General features: G+C 36.4%; 1 long non-coding RNA gene across 1 annotated transcript in view; it reads right to left on the reverse strand.

Moving 5' to 3' along the window:
• Positions 1–19,954, reverse strand: part of LOC132681190 (uncharacterized) — a 121,519-nt gene that overhangs the window by 25,381 nt on the left and 76,184 nt on the right. The window contains exon 4 of the long non-coding RNA XR_013556123.2: positions 1,183–1,296. This is a non-coding gene — a long non-coding RNA (uncharacterized LOC132681190). The remainder of the gene's footprint in view (positions 1–1,182; positions 1,297–19,954) is intronic.

Below are 19,954 nucleotides of genomic sequence, written 5' to 3' on the forward strand. Positions count from 1 at the left end.
TGAAAACCCATCTGAGAATCAATGAAGCACATGGAGAGGGTCTAATTAAATCCCTATGCCATTTCCTTTAAAGCTGTCAAATTGAAATTGTAATCGTGTATTCATTCACCCCCAGTGGTGTGGTGGTAATTTTAGAAGTGGGAATATTTAAGCAATAAGACCCAACAGGGTGTGTTTTGCTAGGATATCAACAAGACTGGATAGTTCCTAGGTAAGCAGCCAATAGTCTGAAAACAAAACCTTTCCTAAAGAGTAGATGATCACAAGACCTTTTTACAGGTGTACAACCATACTAATGAGAAAGATGACTTTGGGAATGAGAACTTGTAATAGAAGTATTTATTAAATTATACCATAAAACCATGCTAAACTATTTAGTGAAAATAATGCAAAGCATTGACACATTAAATCAAAGGGATAATATGTTGAACAAATTAAAAATCAAATTTCCAAGATTTCTGGCTTTTGAAGTCACCATCAAATTCCAAACACCTATTCTGTCTACAATCCTCTTTATTTTTATGCCTAATTTTGTTGTTAAATTAAATGATTCCCCCCACCCAAATTTAATTGAATAAATATGAAAAAAATATATGCTCTGCAACTTGTTATTAGGGTACCTTTTTTGTCTCATTTTAGAGGACAACATGCTTTCAGGAAGAGTCTCTTTTGAAATGTCTATAAGTTTTTCACATATAAGATCCACAATTACATAGGACGCTTTCTGCACTGTTTAAATAACAGCAAAGAAAAGCAACCAAATTATATAGCTAATTCACTGGCTTTATGTAGATACTGCCTGAGTAAAGAGACTGGGAACCACCAGTCCTCAACATAAGTATCTTTATGTTCTTGTTCTAGGCTATAAGGTTTTTTACTCAATCTAGAGGAAAGAAAGAAAGAAAGAAAGAAAGAAAGAAAGAAAGAAAGAAAGAAAGAGAGGGAAGAAGAAGGAAGGAAGGAAGGAAGGAAGGAAGGAAGGAAGGAAGGAAGGAAGGGAGAAAGAAAGGGAGGAAGGAGGAAGAGAGGGAAAAAAAAGTAGAAATAGTTCTGTAGATTAAATTGCTAAACTGCTTCTTTTGATACACTCTCTGACTGGAAAATTCAGTAAATCCAAGTAAAAAAAGCTAGCATGACAGCATTCTAACAATCCACATATAAAACTTTCCCCCTTTCACTCACCTTCTCTCATTTTATATCCTTCCATCCTCCACTACATCCAATCTCAAACATAAACACATCTATAAGAATGAGTGTCAGCTGCTCTGCAGATATAACCCAGGCAGGAAAGATCATCTAGGTGGAAAAGCAACAGAGAAAAAAAGAAAACAGGGAGTTTGATTCTGTTTTAGCTCTCCCCACTCCTTATGCCAGCCCCCTCTCTACACAAAAGCCTCTTAGAAAGGATTCCTCAGTCAAGTGTACAAACACAGCAACCTCAGAGAAAATTAAGGGAGGTTCCATTGTGTTCCATTCTGTATGTCTAGTGTATCCTTCAGAGAAGAATTAATATAAGCAGCATTGACAATAACAAAAAGTAAAATAAAACAGAATATCATTTCTGTATAAAAAAACTATAGAAAACTGAGTAGAACTAGAATTCACAGCAAAGAAAAAAAGAACTGGATAATGGGAGGGCACTCTTCCCACCTTCCTCTCCACTTTGCTTAAGCCCATTCAACTTCTGGTGCCTGTGGATGGGCAATAAGGAGGAGGTGAACACTCAGGAGAATGGAATTCTATGGCTTTGATGAAATAAATTCACCTCTTCTGATCTGATTCTTCTAGAATATAAAAATCACTCGCACCATCATTGTAGAGAATTGTCACAATGATAATGCCAACTCATACATTACATTCTCTACATGTTACACTGGCAACATAACATATAGAGAGGAACAGAGTGTACACATAAGTTAAAGAAAGATGAAATTCATAAATGATTAGTAACAATTCAAAACTACCAGTGTACGAGAAAACTCCATAAATTGCACCTCTCTGCAATAAGACAGATCCCCAGCATCAGTCAGTGACAGGAACACACACGAAGTTACGATAAAATTCCAATATTGAATTATTATAAAAAGAAGCTAAAACTTACATGTCTTGAGACTTTTCAAGCAAAGGTCACCATTTAAATTATAGGGAATTGCTCTTCTAGGCTTATATTTTACCTGAGTCAAATTTGTCCACACTTAAAAAGAGCACATTGCTTTCACAGAGCACATACTCCCACTCTCCAGAATTAGTGATAAATAATGAAAACTTCTGCAGAAAAAATTATTAAATTACCTATTTTCAATGCTCATTGGATAGGAAATTTGAGGGCTCAAGTTTATTGAGCATTGACCAACAGACTTCATCAGAGGTATCAAATACATGACCCTAAATTAGAAGGATAATTTTATAGCTTCAGCTCCTCAAAAAGGTGGTCAGTTTCAAATATAAGTATTATCCCTCAAACTAGATTTTCTAGTGTTTTTTTTTGTGTAAAGGACCCATATAAATGGGTTTCAGGAAGTAACTTTCACTTATAACATCATAGGATATGCTTTTTTTACTTTTGCTGGGCTTTCAATTTTACATATAACATAAGATGTCATAAACGTCTACAATGAAAGATATGTTTCCATTTAAATAAATGTGCTGATTACTAGCAACTTACATTAAAAGGAAATAATTTTATTTTTTTAAAAAAGGAAATAACTTTGTAGCATTCCAATGATTCCTTCTTTCATATATATCCAAAACAAAAATGAATCATTTATAAGTACTAAGCATTATTAGCACCTTAAAATATAAGTGATTCTGCTACAATGTAATCAGGTTAATAATGAAAAATAATTAGTTATCTAATTGGTCTTTGGCCAGATAAGAGATATGTAGAAGACATGCAAGCCTAGGCATTTTAGAGAACACCTGACTTATCTTGAGAGAGAAAAATAGTAAAAACTTGTTAAAAATCTCTGCTGTTTTTAATTAGAGATGTGGTATCATGAAATACTTAACAATTTGCTTTCTTTCCTGCTGCTGGAAAAACACCTGCTCCTCGCCCATTATGTGATCTTGTCAGTGCCCAAATAGTGAAGATCATACGTTCAATATCAAATGGCTTTCTGAATAGTACATCTCAGCTAAACTCTACATACAGAATGACAGCTTCAGAAAAGAATAATGATCAATATAACCCCACCCATAATCTTGCTTTGGAAGCAAAATGTTTGCAAACTTTCTTATTTAATGTGGTCTTTGTCACACCTGTGTAGCCTGGCATGCTGGGATCTCAATGGTGGGCTAACATGAAAAATGGAGTAAACTGGAATCGTGTTGAGCCAAGCCTAGGAAAACTAATTCAGCTGTAGATTCAGTCCTCAAGGAACCAAAATGTTTTGCTTAAGAGAACATCACAATCTCAGAAGTAATCCTGACTAGTGTTCGTGTACAGGAGTCTATGTAGTTGGGAAGCATGCCATAGTTTATGTTTTGCAGGAGAGACTTGTAGAGAAATGGCAAGAGTTATCCAGCAGGTAAGCATTTGGCCAAGAGGCCTGGGGTTTGTGGCAAAACCCTATTCCTGCAAATAGACCTGAATGACACCGGAAAAGTAAGCATAGTCATGAAAAGGACACTATTAGATCAGGAGATCTGGCTGCAGTTTGGTAGGCAGTGGATTGCTCCCGGCCAGCCCAGTCCAAGCATGAGAATGACTCAGAACAAGAAGGCTAGTGCCAAGTCCCCCCACTGGCAAAGATGTAGCTCATGTTTCTCTTCCAGTGTTAGTTCTCTTTAGCTCAAAACTGCACAGAGGTGGACCTACATGTTAAGGGTTTTCAATGTCTAAAGTCAATGAGGCTAGAGGCGATGTGAATCTACCTTCATATGATCATTTATATATTTTTTTCTACCCAATACACACAGAAAAGCACTCAACACCTCCACAGACACATACACACACACACACACACACCACAGACATGCACACACTTTTGTTAAGGCAGTATAAATGATTTTAAGTATGTATTTTACAAAGGTCCAAATTTATTGCTGACTGCCAAGTCTTTTTTATTTATAACAACTAATAAATCTTACCTAAAATTGGGAAAACCACCTTAAGTTTATGATCTCTGACATTTAAGCATAATGCTGAAAATGTTCAGAAAATTATGGATTTTACTTAGAGATGAGTTTCAGGTTTATACATTATCACAGATTATGAAAATCAGTGGAAAATGTACAGTTGTGGAATAAACCAGTGGGAATATACATATTTCCAGTTCTGGGTTCCCTAATTTTAAGCTCTTTATATCTTTATTTATCAAATGCAAACTTTGAACTTCTCCAGTTGAAATATTTCTTAAATTCTAATATAGAAGGATTTATGTATACTCCCCATTGTTTCATTTACTTAGAAAGCAGATTGAAAGAACAATAATGTTGGATTTCAGATGTCTGGAGGAAATACTGCACGCATGACATCTGTTTTCCCTGGGGATTTGACACACATTTGCTTTAATGTACTGGTGTGTTCCTCATTACCTTAGAAGCTATATGCTAAAAACAAGAGTGTGTTTCAGTTTTCAAGGAAAAGAAAAAAAATTATAAATCCCAAAGCCTTTTTCTCTGATGAACAATAATTTAGGGTTAAGCTTTCAAAAAAGAAAAAATGCAAATGATCATGTTTCTAAATGGTCCAACTTTGTAAAGATTATGTGTAAGTCTTCCATAAGCCTTCCATACATGTTAGTCTTCCTTGTTATTGGAGAATTATCCAGAGCCAGAAAGAACATGCCTTTGAAAATCAACAGCTAAAAGAAACAAAATCTGCATCTCTAAATAGCCCAAGTCACCAATTTAAGATGTTTGAGGTATTAATCCTCTGGAAAATTATTTGGCCTCCAGAAGCAGTGAATTGTTAAATATCTTTGGTGGATACCCTGGAGTTTTGCCATAAACTGACACATGAAGATCCATGCCGAACACAGAATGCCACACTATTCCACACTACACCAGCTGGCTTGTAACATGTACATCTCTGCACAATTTCTCTTAATAAAAAACATATAACATATCCAAAACACTTTCATGATTCTCATTCAGTATCTGTTCAACCAATTTTCAGATTAAGGAATATTTCCCCCTCAGATCACCTCAGAATTTAAAAGCTTTTGTAAGGCTCCTTCATATTGAAGGAACACAATTCAGAATGGGAGCATAGAGAAAAAAATGTACTCTTGAAGTTAAAGTTCACATATTGCATGGGGGTAGATAAGATAAAATCTTTTTTTTTTTTTCCCCGCCATGTCTGTCCTTTGGCTGAGGTGACACATCAAATGATCAGATGTTACTCTGCAGCATGAGAACTTGATGGGGCTTTGAAATCAAGTGTCTTGAATCATTTCCTAAGTCCAGACAATGATAATAAACATCTCTCGAAGGGTCTAGGCCAGACCCATTAGTGAACATGAGCTGTCTCACATCAGCTGAAAGGAAAACTGTGTCCTGAAATTAAAGAGCAATTGGAATCAACATTTGCTTTCTCCTGGCACAATCTTTAGAATCTCGGATTAGACCTTTGACTCAGGTATCCTTCTGCACTTAAATAAAACTAAAAAGACTTTCATATCCCCCACTCAGTGAACTGAAGAAAATAATTGAATTGATTTAGTAAATTGCATCTATACACTTAATTAAATACATTTCACAACTTAATTTGGAGAATTAAAATTACTTTTGCATTTATTACAGTGGCTTTTCCTATTAAAAATGGAAACACCATTGGGGTGCCTGGGTGGCTCAATCAGTTGAGCATCTGACTTCGGCATAGGTCATGATCTCGCAGTTTGTGAGTTCAAGCCCCGTGTTGCACTCTGTGCTGACAGCTCAGAGCCTGGAGCCTGCTTTGGATTCTGTGCCTCCCTCTCTCTCTGCCCCTTCCCTGCTCATGCTTTGTCTCTCTCTGACTGTCAAAAATGAATAAACGTTAAAAAAAATTTTTTTAATAAAAAAAAAATTGAGACACCAAAAGGGTCAGATTGAGTTAGGGATAAAGGTTAGAAGGCCCTACTAAAAAGACTAATAAAAAGTGACTTAAATGTCACCATCTCCCTGCCAAAATGTATAAGTGATATTTTCAGTTTGACATGAGAACTCCATCCTTGTTTGTTGGCGCTGAATTCTGAACATAAATTCTACAGTTTTCAGAAAGAGATGATACATGTATCCTTAACAGCTATAACACTGACGGGATTGGAAACCAAAATCTTCTGTTTATCCAAAGGTTAGATAGAGTATATTCCATTCACAATATGGAAGTAGATTACCTACATGAGCTTGCCAACAACAATCTTTAGAACAGTTTAATCCAATGCCCACCTTAGCTAGACACGCAGCAGAGAGAACTGACAAAGCCTAGCTGACTGAGGCAAGTTATTACCAGCAAATATCTCTGCTAAGATGAGATTTAGTAGTTTTTTTAATGGTCGATATCTCTTTTGGTTTGATTTTTTTCAAAGTCTCGGAAACTACAAACATATTAAAGTGACAATTCTTTGTTGATTCAAAGAATAAAACAATAAACTGAGGAACAGATTGATGGATGACTGGATGTATAGATGGACAGATGAACTTTCAAACTTTTTATTTAAATAAAAGACTGAAGTGCTTTACTTCCATTGTATAATATCTAGTTTGAAATTGTACCCAGTAGGTTGAAGACAGCTTAGGGAACAACTGGGGAAATTTTTCCTTAAGAGACTATAATGACACAACAATTCATTTTCTGTATATCATAGATATTATCATGGAAGATAAATTGAAGAGATTCCAAGAAAGAGAAAAAAGTCATGATTTACGTATTAATTCTTCAGTCAAGAAGTTTACCCTCACAAGACTCCATTTGTTTATATTTTTTACAAAACTCTATTTCAAACATCTTGGCTGGATATATGCGCTTCATCACTACAAGAAACTAGTTCATGATTAGCTAGATTCTCTATATACCAGGATCATCTCCAGTTATAAATTAAATACCAGTGGAAGTCAAATCAGCAGAGTATAATTTATTAAGCCACTGCTGTGTTAATGCAACCTCCAAAGGTAGCTCATTTACTATCTAGGATTTGATTAGCCCCTAGGAGAACCTGGTTCATTTTATTCAAATAACGCTATTTCAAACCATAAATTTCACAAACTGACCCTCAGAGAAAAAATATCTGTGAATTCAAGTATATTGGAAATCTGTAAAACTCTAACTCATTCATTTGCCATCCACGTTGACACCTCGCTAGTTGTACAGGGAGTTATAAAATATGTAATCCTGCTATTTTTCAAAGATAAGTTAGGCAATATCATGGGGAGGCATATTTTGCTCAGGGATCCTTACACCATTATGATACTACCCAATATGTTATGGCAATTGTAATACTTTGTAGACTTGTGGAAAATATATCTAAAAATAACTGTGCCATTTCTGAGCAAAAGCAGAAGTAATTGATGTTTCCTAGAAAAATGATCCCACCTGGCTTTGTAGAAGAGCAGCATGAGCGTTTCAGTGACAGGTAGATCCAGAACAGAGCTTTGTCCTCAATATCATTCCGATTCTCTGAAACCCCAAAGCAAGGTTCATAGAGATTCTTTAGAATGCTTCACTTGAAAGCCAGATTACACTATTTAAGTGGCCTATGGAGTTCTGTATTAAAGGCTCCCTGCTGCTCAGGCATTTTTTCCCATTATAATATATTGCTGTGGATTTAACACTGTAGATGTTCTAGCATTTAACTAATATGGCTCAAAAGGTTGTCATCGGGGACACTTCTAAATTATATCACTGCAAATAAACCTTGCTACAGAAGGAATTGCTTATTTAGCAAAGATATTTTATGGCATATTTGCATAAAAATACTACTTCTGTCTCTCAAGTTCATCTGTAACATTGCCGCTGAGCAGAAGAGCATGAGATGTGTTACAAATATAAGTGACTTTGGCAGCAAACTAATTTGTAAATGCATATTGCAAACTTTATGTGCACCATGATGCCCTAACTTATACCCTGCCTAACTCATAGACGTCCGCATAACAGGAAAAGAGTATAAAAACCATGCTTTTTCCAGTTAGCTTACATGAAGTTGGTAATCAACCACTGGACGTTAGTCCCCTGTTGTATGTGGCCTACAAAGCAGGTGAATGAAGCAATTCAAAGCAAGACAGTTTCCATAGGCCACATGGTTAAATTGTTTGAAGAGATGTTTTTTACCTCTCTTCTGAAACCAACCAACAGTGAATGAGAAAGCGAACATGAGAACGCAAGGTGTTTCTAAGACTTGTCATGGCCTCTTGATCTCACTTGAATGCCCATGCTTGTTGCATACTGCAGAACATGATAACCGCTTAGAGAATCAGAGAAGCCTGGGTTCAACATCTGTCTTAATGTATGTGCTATGTGATCTTAGACAAGTTGCTTGACCTCAGTTTCCACATATATTTTTCAATGTATATATTTTTCAACATACTGGTCTCTGTGGTTAAGAGAACTTAACAGCCTTTTCAGTTAATAAGGCAGGTACATAGATAGGATACACTATAGGATACACTAGGATAACTTTCCTACATAGATAGGAAAGTTTATACTCAATGAATTTAAGAGAATCTGTGCCAATTTAAGAATCTGTGAAATGCCAAACACATAGATAATAGCAGAGTTGGGTACAAGTTCCAAGATTTTTGGCCCCTGACTTAAAGGTATTTCTGTTCCAATACGCAGGATGCTCAACTTTCCTAGATTTTGCTGGGTATTCTGACCTCACTAATGTACACATATGTTATTTTCATTTTTAATTCAAACAAATTTTTTATATATTAAGAAGTGAAGAAAAACAAAACTGAAAACAGCTAGTGAGGCTGAAAGTTCATATTTGCTATTTTGGAAGTCTATTCACAGGTCACCTCAACTGTTCCTACTTTTCACAGATTCTTCTTTTATTTCAACCCTGAACTCAAAAACTATAAGGCTTCCGTTTCTCTCTGAGATTCCAGCAGTGTTCTGTGATATTAGGAAATCTAGGACAAACAAGGCCAGTTGTAAGTACAAGTCATCTAGGCAATGAATATTGACTGGGCACTTTCTTGGTTGTCACATGCTTACCAGAAATATTTTTTCTTTTGAAATAATATGATCATCTCAAAAAATTAGATTACAATATGGTCATAACAAAATATATGCCTGCAAATTAATTTATTTACACAAACTGTATTTTAAGTTAGAACTTATCAATGTCCCTTATATAATATACATGATTTATATATTACATGATTTATGTATTCATTTTCCTTACTCTCTCACATGTCACTAGAAATAACATGCAGATATTTGTAACTGTTATCACTACTACATTCCCAATTCCTAGAAGAAGTTCCTAAGACTAGACATGTACCAAATATTTATTAAATGAGTGAATGCATCCCTCAATCAAATACATACCTTAAATGAGAATATTAATTCCATCTAATACATAGCAATTTTTGCATTGTATCATTCTTTCTCACCTATTTAAAGTGAGTTTCTCACTAGTTTAAGGTACAATTTTCCCTTCTTTTCCCAGCATCATCAGTGTATTGCACTACCTGCCAAATTCTTCCCACCCACAAATAGTTATGTATGAATAGCTATCAACTTTTTTTTTTTTGAGAGAGAGAGAAAGAGAGAGAGAGAGAGGAGACAAGGGGCAGAGAAAGAGAGGGTGAGAGAATCTCAAGCAGGCTCTGCATCAGCAACACAGAGTCTGATGTGGGGCTCGAACCCGTGAACAGTGAGATCATGACCTGAGCCGAAATCAAGAGTTGAACACTCAACCGACTGAGCCAGCCAGGCATCCCAATAGCTATCAACTTAAAAATAAAAACAAAAAAGACCTTGACACCATAGCTCCCTCCAGCTATATCCTCACTTGTCCCCTTCACATGAATCTTTTTTAAAAAGTTGCCTCTGCTTCCTGAATCCACTTCTTTCCTTTCCATTATTTCTTGACACATAGGCCTAAAACTATAATTGCTTTTGTTAATGTCATCAATGGTCTCCATGCTGTCAAAGCCAATGGTCAATACTGTTTTGAAACACTTGTTTTACTTGATTCTTAGGATACCATTTGCCTTTCATTCTCCTCTTCTCTGACAGGTACATACTTATCTTTCTAAACTTGAATTATTGGTATGTCCCAGGGCTGTGTTCAACACTCTGCTTCCATCCTCTACTGACACGTATCATCTAGGTAATCTCGACCAGCGCCATGGCCATACATTTTACCTGTATGTTAATGACTCTAATTTTAATCACTATCACTATTCTCTCTCTTAAACTCCATATGCATTCAATGCCTACTACACATGTTCTCTTGACTGCCTGAAAGACGTCTCAAATTTAGCATGCCCAAATGCAAATTCTCGATTCCTCATCCATGCCCCAAAGCTACACTTGCCCTAGTGTTCGTTATTTCAATAAATGGCACCTCCATGATTTCAGTTGTTTATGCCACAAAATTTAGTGTGATCATAGGCTCCTCTCTTTCTCTCCAACTCCACATTCAATCCATCAGTAAATCCCATAAGCCCTACCTTCAACATATATTCTTAACCAACTACTTCTTAACTCTTCAAACACTGTAGTTGAAATCACTATCATATGTCACCTATACTACTGCAATGGGATCCTGAATGAGTCTCTGTGTTTCTAACCATGGCACTCTCAGTCTATTCTCCATACAGTATTCAACAATCTTTACAAAACATAAATTGAATCATGTCAAAATTTTGACAATTATCCATTAGCTTCTGTAATCACTCAGAATGAGACCCAAAGTCTTAATTAACCATAGCATATAAGACCCAAATCATCTCCTCAGACCCACCTCACAAGTTCTCTTGATTTTTATCTTCCGTCATTCTCCTATGAATTCTGATTCAGTTAATACTAGACCCCTGGATATTCCTCAAATATTCCAAGCACTCTACCTCACTGCAATTATATTTTTCTTTGTCTAAAAGATGCTCCCTCAAAATGTCTACGTGGATTTCTCCATCACTTCCTCAAGTTCTGTGCTCAGACTCTAGCTGAGAAGGTTTCATTGACCATCCTCTATAAAATAATGTCCTACTCCCATAACTCTATATATTCTTATCCTTCCTTCACAGCATTCATCACAAACTAACATATATTATTTGTTAATTGTCTTTTTCTCTACTTTAGAACATAAGCTCCAAGAGAGCAGAAGCATTATCTGTGGTGTGTGTTGCTGTATATCCTAGTCTTGGGACAGTTCCTGGTACATGGTTGATGCTTAGTAAATATATATTGAATCAGGTGAATCACTCCCATAATTATGAAAAGACAGGGTAAGGAGAAACCATTGTCTCAGAAACAGTTATACTAGGATCTTCCATGGCCAAATAAAGTAGAAAAAGGACAGGCTTAAATAAAATTAGCTTATTTAACTGGAGGGCTTCTCAGAAGGGGAATAGGACAGACTGTAGCATATGCCAAAAGTATGAAATTACAGGTGATTTCAGGAGACTAACTTTCTGGGGAACACACTGGAGAAACACTGCCAAATTCAAACTATACAGAATAGAATATATTTTGCAAGAAACTTTTATTAATGACTTGATTATATACTACTAGTGTTTTGAGTCAGTTAGGTATGGCCACAGAATTTGCACAAATTAGCATACTCAGTGAAAAATATTTCAGTTTAATTGTGCAAGTGTGGAAAAAATATTTTTAAACTCCTTAAGAGAGAAGTTTACAAAGGATTGAGCTACTACATGAGGCAGGCATAAGTTATTTCATTTGTAAAGTCTCGTTTCATTTTCATAGGAACTCTGTAAGACATGTATTGTTTTCTTGTCTTTTTATATGAAGGAAACAAAACTGAGGGCGTTTAAATGACTTACTCAAAAAATTAATTATATTAATGATAAAGCCAGAATTTGAACCTAGGTCATTCCACTGTCCCAAATCCCAGAATTTATTACTCCTTCCTTCCTTCCTTCCTTCCTTCCTTCCTTCCTTCCTTCCTTCCCTCCGTCACTTCTTTCTCATTCATGATGCCTCTCTAAAATTCAGTCAATCAAAAAAAAACACTCCCTCCTACAAAGGTGAGTTTTCTATTATGGGAGAAGTACTCTTTTTTGACAATCAACAAGTTTTGTACAGGTTCCATGAAAAATGGATCCCATTTTGCATTATAGTGATCATTATTTTATATGGACCACCCTGAACTTCCTATATTCTCCCCAGGCTCTTTTTATTTCATGGGAGCAAAATTTTTTTCTCTTAAAGCTTCATTTAAAAGAAAATTAATTATGATTTAAAGGGCAATTTAAATGCCATTTCAAACCATACCCTAATTCTTCACATACAAGGCATTCTACATACAATGTACACTATTTTTTAAATGGTCATTTTTTTCTCTAGTCCATGTTTCCGTCAGTTGTGTGGTAAGTAGGAAAGCAAAGACTTCATGCAGATGTGCTCAGTTACCACTTGAGACCAGTACTTTTCATTCTCATTTCAATTCTCCTTTTTAACCACACAAAGAGTTATTCAAATTTGGAAGGTATAAGAACTTATAAAAGAACTTATATAAACTCAAACAAATCGCTCAAAAGAAGAAAAGAAATGAATCCCTTCTCAGGCCTTTACCTTTTCTCAATTGTCTTTAAAACTGATTATGATTTTGCTATTTCACAACCAAATAGTCCTCTGCCTTAAATACAGGTTCTCTTCCCCAAGTTGAGCTCTGAAATATTACTCCTGTATTAAATCCTGACTGTACAAGTTTGGCTTCATAATACTTACCATCTAGCAAACTGAGAAATCTAAATGTTATTAGGACAAATAATGGTATGCCAATGTTGTGGATTCATTCTCTAGTAAATTTCAATTTTCATTTCATCGTATAGCATCACTTCAGATCAATGTTTCTATTTAGGATTTTAAATCCATATGTATAAATCTATAAACATTAAATAAATAAGCAATTAGTAAGTAAATTCATCCATAATTAGAAAATGTAAATTTAAACACTAACAAGATACCATTTTTATGTCAAGGGATGAAAGTGTTAGCTCCTGCCACTTCCCAATATGTAAGTGTATCAAATCAAAACAAGAAACATCTTAAACTTATACAATGTTATATGTCAATTATATCTCAATAAAGCTGGGAAGAAAATGAGATACCATGATTCAGTTCTGCAGAAAGGCTCTTTTGTGGCTTAAAGGAAGCCACCATCTTGCTGTGTGTTCACATGACCTCTTTGTTCTCTGGGAAAGAGTAAGAGCTGCTTTATGTCATCCTCTTCCTAATTAGGCACTCATCTCAGCATGGGGACCCCACCCTCAAGACTTAATCCAACCCCAATTACCTCCAAAGGCTCCACCTCCTAACACCATCATATTGGGGATTAGGCCTCCAACATATGATTTAGAGGGGGAAGGGGAAACAAACATTCAGGTCATAACATTGGTAAAAGACAACTTTTAAATATATGTCCACGGAGACAGGAACATGCATAGTCCTTGGGGTACTGCTTGTACTACCAAAATAGATTTAATTATGCATGAGTATTGCTCTGAAAAATAATACTGAGTTAAAAAGGAAGGTAAAAAATTATAAATGTACTCCTACGACTACTGTTGAACATTACAAAACCAAAAAAAAAAAAGGCCATAAATTATTTATGGTATATATATGTACCTAAGATAAAAATTAACTAGAAAGGAGCACACCAAATTCATAAAAGAGAGTTCCTGTGGAGGCAGGAAGAATAAAATGAGATGGGCACTGGTAATTAATGGGGAACAGAAATGACAAATTTTTAATAATTGTCAGTTATGAAAATGCATATTCTATTATTCTATGTATTTTTCTGAAATATTTACATTTTTAGAAGTAATTTTTAAAACCTACATACTTTATGATTAATAATACATTACAAACTACAGTTGGGATCAGAAGGTTGGAGTAGTTCATGTTATCTTCATCATGGTTATGATAAATGGGTTTTACATTTACGGAATAACCCAAATTGTTTAACAGAACTGATAATTACATATTGGATATTCCAATGTAACATTTACCTGGTTTTGATCTTGATAAGACGTTTATAAATATAGAGAACTTGTGAAAAATGTTTATTATAATATGTTAAGGCCACTAAATGACATTATGAATGTGTTACATGATTGAAATAATTGCAATAAGGGTAAAAATAGTGTGGTCACATCCGATGCTGAGCAACCTAAGGAAAATTTATATGACTGAAAGATGGAAAATGTTGTTATTCAAAGACAATGTAGGCATGAATTTTAAACTAAACTAACAACGAATTTAGCCATTTGAGTTTCAAAACAAGTTGGAGATCAGGAATATTTTGCAGAAAAAGTGTGCAGAATAAGGGAGGAAGTAGAGAAATATGGATATATGTGGAAAAATAATGAACCTTTTTAAAAACTCCATCTAAGCTGGTAGTAAATATTCTGAACCCATCCTTTTCTAAGCAGCATATTTGGAGGATCTAATGTCAAAAATTTTTAGAATTAGGGGTGCCTGGATGGCTCAGTCAGGTAAGTGTCTGACTTTAGCTCAGTCATGGCTCACGGTTTGTGGCTTTGAGCCCCACATCAGGCTCTGTGCTGACAGGTCAGCCTGGAGCCTGCTTTGGATTCTGTGTCTCCCTGTCTTTCCCTTCCCTGCTCATGCTCTGTCTCTGTCTCTATCTCTCTCAAAAATAAATAAACATTATTTTTTTTTAATTTTAGAATTAGATACTGGTGGCCATTGGCATTGTATTGAGATATGTTATATGGTGATTCATTTTTTGAGGCTTGTATGTGCTAAAGCGATGTCCTTGCCAAAGCTGACTGCACTGGTGTAGGCCCCATCATTTACTATCTGTTTAATCTCTCAATTTACTGCCCTCCTCCAGTTTCTACACACTTTTAAACTCATTGTCCACTCTTAACATCATATCTACGATATAAAATTGTGATCATGTCAGCCCCTAATTAAAAACTGACAAATAAAAACAAAACCTGCGGTGCACTGTCTCTGTGGGCTTGGAGACATTTCCTTTAAGAATGGGTGAGTTAGAAAAGCAAGATGCAGAAAAATGTGCAAAGTATTGTCTTGTCAAGCAAACAATGGCCCAAAACACTCTGTGTGGAAACTGGATATATGTATCACATACTGTATACTTGAATATGATTATATAACTATGGAGGGAAAAAAAAGGTTACAAAAGAAGTGTTAACATAAGTTGGGAGGGAAAGATGTGGGTACAGTGGGGAGGGAGATGGAGAGGAGAGAGATACGAGTAGGAGGGAGGACCCACCTGAAAAAGGAAAAGGGAAAAACAGGATCACATCTCTATATATTGATACATACTATGTGTATAATTTTTTTTTAACTTTTTTTATTTTTGAGACAGAGAGAGACAGGTCATGAACGGGGGAGGGGCAGAGAGAGAGGGAGACACAGAATCTGAAACAGGCTCTAGGCTCTGAGTGGTCAGCACAGAGCCCAACGCGTGGCTCGAACTCACAGACCGCGAGATCATGACCTGAGCCGAAGTCAGACGCTTAACCGACTGAGCCACCGAGGTGCCCCTGTGTATAATATTTTTAAATAAACACTTGAAAAGCAAAATTTCCTATTATCTGTAGGAAGGAATTGAAACTCTTCATCATAAAACAGTGTCTTTCCAATCTCCAAATTCATCTCACTCACAACCACAGCAGCCTATGTCCCAGCTACACCCCTTCTTCATTGTTCTCACACCACACCGTCTGAACTCTCCCTGTCTTACACAACCATCATATATCTGGAATGCCCTTTCCTCCTTTTTTCCCAAGGGAAACCCTATCTTCATTCAAGATCCAGTTCAAATGTCCTTTGTGAAGCTTTTCTTCAATTTAGACACTCCATCTCCCTTAGGTCTTTGTAGATCTTTCTATTGTGATGCTAAATTGTATGATGATCACTTTTGGACATATTTCAGCATATGATTCTCTCACTAGATGAGGAAAAGAACCATATATTTAATTCTTGAACATCCAGCACCTAGGATAATACCAGCATTTAGGAAACACTAGGCAATTTTTGTTGAATTAATTGATTGGTTTCTGTGTGATTTTACGTCTTTAAAATGATACTCAATATCATTTGCTTTTTGTGTGCCAAGTGTAAGCATTTAAATTCCTGTAAATGAATCACTTGTATTCTGGTTAATGAGCATGGTTTACATATATCTCATATTGCCTGTGCAACAGGGTGTTAGGGAGAGATCCTTTCTATCAAAGTTTTGGTGATAATCAAACAATAGGTGGCATTTTTTCCACATTCCAAAATGAGGCACTAGACCTCCAATACAAGACTTGAGAGGGGGTGGACCACAGCCACTTGGTGACTCACATCCACCTCAAGGGACTCGAAGAGTCAAAATTGAGGAAACTAGATGGGGCAAAATAATTTCTCTGGAGAAAGCTGATGGAGCCTATAGCAATTTTCCATCTCCCTCACCTATGACATAGGATTTGAGAGCACTTCTCAGAGAGGTTGACGTTTATTCCTAAAGTTTGGAGGACAGAGAAAACAAGGATCTGCTCCACCCTTGAGAAACGTCAGGCAAAAGACTAGGTGGAGCTGCCCGCTTAGTGGCAGAGCAAAGAGATACGGCTGCACTCAGACCCTGAAAACAGGGCAGAGGTCCATGTTTCTGGGGCCCAAAAGTCAGCCTCTTAGATGGGAGCTGGCTAAGGCATTCTTTTCAAAGGATTTTTTTTAGGGATGACACAACCTTAGCAGAGAGAAGCTGGGGAATCCTAATGGATGCCAAGGTTGAGGAGTCATTAAAGCATTCTAGCAGAAGATCGCACAATTCTCGTGGAAGAACCTCTGAGGAACTCACAACCTCTGAGCATCCCCCACAAGCCAACGCAGAATGCTAGCACACCTGCCCCATGCCTCTCCTCCCCCCTCAACACCCCAAAAAAGAAAGGCGAATCTCCAGGGCTGCTGGATGGGGGATGCGGGGACATCTCATCTGCAGCAGGACCAAAAGGCTTTTAACAGTACATCAAATTAGACGTTCACTTGAATTACTAAAATGGGACTGTTACTGTGATTATCTGTGACTAGGGTCCTTCTTTTTACACAGAAGTGAATGAAAAAGCTAGGGAACTCACCTAAAATTTCAACCAGCAGTTGGAAAAAGAGCTGAGTCCTAGGAAGATGTGAACTCAACATACTCTAGTTGTTCAAACTTGTTGTGCCTGCTATTTTCCACAACTGGAATGGAATGAAAAACACTATTAATTGATATCAATTTTTTGCCACTACTGAGGGTAAGAAACCGCAAGAGCATGTTTGGCTCAGAGAGAAATATTGGATCATTGTTATTTTAAAGGCCAATGTTAGAGTAACTTGTCAAAGATACACAAAATATCCTCTTAATTTCATGATTGAAACTCACAATGAAATCACTGTAGCAATTCTAATACAAAAAAAATCGTATCTTCATAAATAATTTTATTTTTAATTTTTTTAATGTTTTATTTATTTTTGAGAGAGAGACAGATCCCGTGATCAGGGGAAGGACAGAGAGAGAGGGAGACACAGAATCTGAAGCAGGCTCCAGGCTCTGGACTGTCAGTACAGAGCCCGATGCGGGGCTAGAACTCACAAACCACATGACCCGAGCTGAAGTCGGACTCTTAACCGACTGAGTCACCCAGACACTCCCATAAAGAATTTTAAATATTCATACAGTAAGATACTTCCATAGTCCAATAGAATAATGAGAACACTTTTAGAAAAAAATTTTTTTTCTGCCATACAATTTACTGCATGTTAGGTATGGTAGTAGGCACTGGGGAAACAAAGATGAAGGAAACCACCACATACTTGTTACTGAGCAGTTCACAGCCAAGAAGAAAGACAAAAACACCAGCCACTGGGCTACTAATGACCTTTGTCAGAGCACATCTGGACTATTAGAGCACCACCTAACCTTTCTGCCTCTAGACTCATGCCCTCATGCCCATCAACATTGATTAAAATAAATGTAATAGGACTATAGCACACACACTGAATGCTCTACTAGTTTCTAGTAAATTTCAATGTTAGGTTCAAGTAACTTATTCTGGGATAGTCTTTATGATCTGCCTCCTAACTACTTCATTCTCCTTTTTTTTTTAATGTTTATTTACTTATTTTGAGAGACAGAGCACAAAAAGGGGAAGGGCAGAAAGAGAGGGAGAGATAGGATAGCAGGAAGCAGGCTCCGTGCTGAGAGTAGAGAGCCTGATGCTGGGCCTGAGTCCGCTAACCATGAGATCATGACCTGAGCTGAAGTCAGCTGCTTAACTGAATGAGCCACCCAGGTGCCCCTCATTCTCCTTTTTTAAAAACTCCCCTTTTGTTAATCTTATACTCCAGTTCCTCAAACTATAGTACATTGTTTCACATCTCTGAGCCTTTGTCCATGCTGTCCTTTCTTCCTAGAATTTCTTCCCCACCTCATTTGCCGGCAAAACTTCAATTGACTCTTTGAAACCTTGCTAAGACATCCACTTCTTCTGTGAGGTCCTTCCTGTCTACCCTCTTTCTCTTCTGAACTAATCACATTCTTACCCATATCAATTCCATTTCTTAGACATACTTCTATGACACATACATTATTGGTCAACAAATATTTACGCAGAAGCTCATCTCTGCCTCTAAACTATTGATCACCTGGTATGGTATCTAGAAATTATAGTCAATGAGCAAATGAAATAACTGAACCAATCTGAATTTGTTTCAGTTGTTTGATGATATTGATTGACGATGATTAAGGGCTATTTCTTGAGACTCAAATGGAAAGTGGCTAAAAAGGCCGTAATAATTAATTCTGAAGAAAATACAGATGAGGCAGATTGGAGAAGAGTTGGCTGGCTCACCTTTGTAAATCAAGCTCAGGACTTCTTCAGGACTTATGAGATAGAAACTGTGGAGTCCTAGGAGGTTCAGAGGGTTCAAATCCTACAAGGACTTGGGTATTAGAAGAAACAATTAGCTAATACTACTGAGAAATCAAACAAGAAATCCCTGAAGTCTGGCATGATGTTCATTTAAACTTTGTTCATACTTTAGAATCCATTTGTTTTTTTCATATGGCTTCCATGCTCCCCTTTCTTTCCCTAAAGGCATACTTATGTTTAGAGAATCTGTAATAAAAAAGATTAGATAAACAATATCAATGACTGCTTTCTACTTATTGGAAATTCACACAATTTATATAAATGTATAAATGTCAGGAAGAATTATTAACCAAACACCACCCTAGCCAGTTACTTGGTATCTTTCTTTTCTCACTTGATTATTATTTTTAAAATAACAAAGACTAAAGACTTTGTACTTTCTCTATAATTTTTATTATTCCTGAATACACCAAATGGAAAATATTTAAATTAATTTTTCCATAGCACCACGATCACAACTTCGTTTTTAACATCCATCATTGCAATTAATGGTTCTCCATTTCTGCTACTACGACTATCATTAGTAATTGAATCTTCTTAGGATCCACTTATCCCAGAGATCAATTTAAGTTGGCTTATATACACTCTCCTTAGTTTTCACAGTTCACATATCCAACAAAAAATATAGTCCATCTGGCTATAGATTGTGGTCTTGGCTTTACATGTCCCAAGAAACAAACTACTGAACAACCCGTTCCAAACTAACCGAGAGACTGCAGCTTAACCATATAGTTTCTAATGATTCACTCATTCCACAAAATCTTAGTGAGCTTCTACTGAGAGTGAGCACCAAATTATACATTATGAATATTAATACACAAACATATATTATCTTCAGGGAGCACCAGTGAATTCACAGACAAGGACAAATACCTGAGGTAGG

Source organism: Panthera onca, chromosome A1 (genome assembly GCF_046562875.1).
Source record: "Panthera onca isolate mPanOnc1 chromosome A1, mPanOnc1 haplotype 2, whole genome shotgun sequence".
Classification (NCBI taxonomy): domain Eukaryota; kingdom Metazoa; phylum Chordata; class Mammalia; order Carnivora; family Felidae; genus Panthera; species Panthera onca.